At 37.7% G+C, this 5,147-nt stretch overlaps 1 protein-coding gene across 7 annotated transcripts in view; it reads right to left on the bottom strand.

Moving 5' to 3' along the window:
- RALGPS2 (Ral GEF with PH domain and SH3 binding motif 2) overlaps positions 1–5,147 on the bottom strand; it is a 168,698-nt gene that overhangs the window by 69,696 nt on the left and 93,855 nt on the right. The window lies entirely within an intron of this gene.

Below are 5,147 nucleotides of genomic sequence, written 5' to 3'. Positions count from 1 at the left end.
TCTGTGCCTCTGACATGAAATGGTTAGACCGAAATCCTTTTCCTTTTATTTTGAGAGAGAGAGAGAAAAAGCATGCACAAATGGGGGAGGGCTGAGAGACAGAATCCCAAGCAGGCTCAGCATTGAGCATGGAGCCCGATATGGGGCTCCATCCCATGACTGAGATCACGACCTGAGCCGACATCAAGGGCCAGATGCTCAACCAACTCAGCCAACCAGGCGTGCCCCTTGAACTCCTGCCAATATATTTTGTGCCAATTTCCCCCCCCCCCAAATTAAGTGATCCATAGTATTTACGTATTTTATTTTATTTTATTTTTTTTTTTTACGTTTATTTATTTTTGAGACAGAACATGAATGGGGGAGGGTCAGAGAGAGAGGGAGACACAGAATCTGAAACAGGCTGCAGGCTCTGAGCACAGAGCCCGATGCGGGGCTCGAACTCACGGACTGAGAGATCATGACCGGAGGCGAAGTCGGACGCCCAACCGACTGAGCCACCCAGGCACCCCAGTATTTTAAAAAATAATGTATGTAATGTTTAAACAGTCAAATTTACAAAAAATGGAAATTATAAATGATTTTTTCAATATTGTCTTCACATGATTTACTGGAACACCAAAATTTCCTGAAATGTATTTGTATTGTTCTATCAGCAAAATATTGGTATTACAAGAATGGGAATCACAAAAATTTAGTGAGCCAATGGTTTTACAGATCTGAACTATAACTTACGTATAAACAAGCTTATTAATACTCCTGCTCTCCCCACTTCCAAATTTTCTGATCCTGTCTGCTATTCAAGTCAGAAAGCCTAGAGAACTTTATAAGCATTACCACATACTGATGGGTGGGACTAACACAACTTCAAGGAACTGTTAGATATTTTCTCAATACTGAGATTCAATACCTTCAGGGCAGAATCCACAGGGGTTTGGCTAGTCCAATTTGCTAATTCCAACTTATTGTGTGTGTGTGTGCGCGCGCGCGCGTGTGTCTTTAACTCAACTTTGGATCTAACCACTTATTACCAACCTCCTGGAACAATTTCTTTCCAGAAACATGTTCTTGCTTACAGTTGACCTTCCTAATTCATTTGTGAACTAAAATTTTAGAGAAATCGCTGAAGACTTCTGCTCAAGCAAAAAGAAAATCCAACCATGACTGAAGATAATCACTTGAACAACTCAAGCCCACCAACATGACCAGTGTTTTTCCTGTCGTATGTTAAATTGAAAATGCCGGTCAAAAAAGGCTTCAAGAGAACATCAAAATATTAAAGTAGTGCTTTTCTTTGTTTTACCTATGGTTATCTTAAAATGGGTTTGAAGTCCCTCCTACCACCCCCAGAATAATAATAAAAAAAAAAATCTGCTGTAAGATTTCTGGATAAATTAGGCATCTAGTTGTTCTATCAAATCTTAATTGGATAAAATTGTACAAGGCCATTCCATTTATATAGCATTTCATGTAAACATCTAAAACCCTATCAAAGACAAGTCTTAAAGAACTTTCACAGGAGAATATTGTTTTATTAAAACTAGAATGATGTCAAAGTCCACATACAAACAAGAAAAATGGGCTCAATGCTAAACCACCTTGGCCACTGGGCCCATTCTGCTCTCCTTTATAGACACGAGATAGCTCTGTTCTGGAGCTCCTGTAGAGCAGGGAATAAGAAGGAGAATTATATGATGGCTAAGTATAGGTACTAAAGTCAGTACTACTTGGATCTGAGGCCCAACTCTACCAATTTACTAGCTGTGTTACCTTGAGCAGTTTTTATATTCCGTTTTCTTATCTATAAAATGAGGATATGAACAGTAGCCAGCTCTTCATTTGCTAACTTAACAGAGCTATGACAAGCTATTATGGCAGATAGTTAAGAGATGGGATCACAAGAAAAGATAAAGAAAAACTAAGGTGAAGACAGTCATAGTAAGAATTTAAGCCACGTGAGGATCTTCTGAGAGATTAGATAGGTCACTTGTGTGGTCCAATGGCTAGCTACTTAGCAGGTCACTTAGGAATAAAGACATGGTTGCCCGACCTTCAATAAGACTGAACTCTAACTTTGGAGATGCTTTACAGGATTCAGTCATTTTTAATAAATGAAACGAAGCTTATCCTAAGAATGATTTAGACTCCATTCTGTACTCAATGGGAGATGCCATCAATGCCTAGGAAACTTGGCATCTCTGAGGTAGACTTTTAAAACTTGAGATTTTGAATAATGCCAATATTAGACATTGCCTTGAAATTCAGTAGGTATCTACAAACAAACCTATCCCCAGGCTCCAAGCTTGGTAGAGTAGAACGACCAAATTTTTAGTCCAGTGCTCACCTGACTCTGTAAGTCATGATATGAGAGTGCAAATTCTTCTACTGTTATATTTCTTAGGACTCCTATGAGTAATAATATAGTAAGTCTGTAAACACTTCTGCAATTATGAAGATGTTTACAATTACTTATAAACCTATACTAGTAAGATATGGTTTTTATATACTTAATAGTAAGCTAAAGATTATATCCTCACAGATTTTTAGTCTTTTATTTTAGTGTCTATAAAAAGACAACCAAGTAAGAAAAGAATGCTTCCACTCACAATGCCAAGCCCCCCTCCTCTCCTACTTCTCCCAAAAGCCATCTAAAAATAAGCTCAGTTTTCTGGGCACCTGGGCAGCTCAGCAGGTTAAGCATCCAACTCTTGATTTTAGCTCAGGTCATGATCTCACAGTTTATGAGTTTGAGCCCTACATTGGGCTCTGTGCTGACATTGTGGGGCATGCTTGGGATTCTCTCTCTCCCTCTCTCTCTGCCCCTCTCCTGCTTGTGCACTCTCTCTCTTTCAAAATAAACAAACACTAAAAAAATAAATAAAAATAAACAAAAATAAGCTCAGTTTTCAATTTTATCAGTGGGGTTAATAGTTACTAAATTGTAAGTCTACAGATAATTATAGGAAAGACAGACAAATGAACTCAAAATTTTAATTCCAATACAGATTCCCAAAATATTAATATTATTCCCTAATGCTTTATTTCTTTGAACTGTAAATGAAATATAATGCTTATCTTTTTAAAAAATATTTATTTATTTATTTATTTATTTTTGAAAGCAAGAGAGCTTGAGTTGGGAAAAGGGGGGAGGGAGGAGGGGAGGGGGAGACAGGGAGAGAGAGAGAGAGAGAGAGAGAGAGAGAGAGAGAGAGAAGGAATCCGAAGCAGGTTCTACATTAAGCATGGAGCTGATGGAGGGCTTGATCCTAGGAACTGTGAGACCTGAGCCAAAATCAAGACTGAGCCACCCAGGTGCCCATAATACGTATCTTTATGTAAGTCCATTTAACCTTCTTTGTCTCAGTTTCTTCACTTGTAAAATGTGAATATAATATCATTTACCTTATAAAACTGTTAAGAATTAGACAATTTATGTAAAATACACAGTGTCAGGCATACAGGATTAAGTGCTGAATAAATGTTAGTTATTGAGATTTTTATTATTTTTCTGTTAAGGTTTGCTCAAAAAATTGCAATTTTTTTTTTTTTTTTACTGCAATTATGGAAACATCAGCAACCAGAAATGCCACCAGCAAAGCTGCTGGAACTGGGGGTGGGGGTGGGGGATCTGATTCTGTTTATGATTAAAACGAAGATCTGTAAACTGCTATACATTATTTTCAAGACAGAAGCTCTTAAAGAAAGACTACGAACAGGGGAAAGAAATCAATGCAACCCTATCCCCAGCCTTTTTATATCACAAGTCCTCAAGTGATCTAAAGTAAACTTCAGAAAATATACCATGAAAGAATGTTAGAGGAATTTTAAATATATAAAAAAAGAAAGAGAGCAAAAAGAATATAAATGAGGTAATGGAAAATGCAGATGTAATTTTGGCTAAGGAGAAAGCCAGGGCTGGCTGCCATTTGGTCAGAGCTCATTCCTGGGATTCAAACAAAAATGACCAAACATGCTTTATTGCTGTTTTAGAATATAATATATAATCTAGTGAGAAGAATAAGGTAAAGTACTCCATGGTGTATATTACCTACAAATCAAACCAAAGAAAGGAAAGGGAATAAAAGTCTTAAAATATCAAAAGCCAATGACATTTTTTGACCATTAGACATTTTTAAAAAAATGTTTATTTATTTTTGAAGGAGAGAGAGACAGAGCATGAGCTGGGGAGGGGCAGAGAGAGAGAGGGAGACACAGAATCCAAAGCAGGCTCCAGGCTCTGAGCTGTCAGCACAGAGCCCAACGCGGGGCTCGAACTCACGAGCCATGAGATCACGACCTGAACCAAAGTAGGATGCTTAACCAACTGAGCCACCTGGGTACCCTGACCATTAGACATTTTTGAGACCAGTGTCAGAGTCTTTTATACTCTAGAAAAGGGGAAGGGGGAAATCCCTTTAATTTCCATACAGCTACATACAGCTTTGGATTTTGTCAAAGTTATCTGAATAAAAATGTGAATGAACACCTAATATCTTCGAAAACATTTATACACAGGTTAGCAGAAGTTTCTAAAACTAAAGTAAAATAAAGAACTGCATCCTATTAAAAGATCAAGATAAGTAAACAATTATTGTAAAACAGAGGATCAGATAAAATCTGGAGACCACTGTAAGTTTAGGCATGCTTTAAACATTTCATCAAGTGTGATGAGGGCACCACTGACGAAGGCTGGCAAAGAAATAAATGTACTTCTTCCACGACACAGGAGAGAGAAGAGATTACTGACAAGGTAATGTTGGATCTGAGCCTTTGGTATTGAAGAGACGTTAAGTTCCCTAAGGGCAGGGACAAAGTCCATTTTGTGGCCTGCTGTGCAAATACTGGCTGGCCAGCTGAAGCACGAAAGGAAAACTGGGGTAGGTGGGAAGTTGACTGATTGTAAAACTGCCTCACAAAGAAATCTATTGTATTTAAAACAAAGTTACTGGAACAATGAGAAGAGCCAGAAAGCAATCATTTAATTAATTCAACCAACAAACAGTAAGTACCTACTTTTGTTCTAGATGCTAAGGATAAAGTTTTGAACCAAGAGATTAGAGCTTACATTCTGCTGAGGGAAAGATGAATTAAAACATTATAAAAACAAAATGGTGCTTTTCAGAATTGAAGATGGAGGGGATGCTATA

This window comes from Felis catus, chromosome F1 (genome assembly GCF_018350175.1).
Source record: "Felis catus isolate Fca126 chromosome F1, F.catus_Fca126_mat1.0, whole genome shotgun sequence".
Taxonomy (NCBI): Eukaryota; Metazoa; Chordata; class Mammalia; order Carnivora; family Felidae; genus Felis; species Felis catus.
Note: the sequence above shows the minus strand (reverse complement) of the source record. Positions and strands in the feature narration are given on the sequence as shown.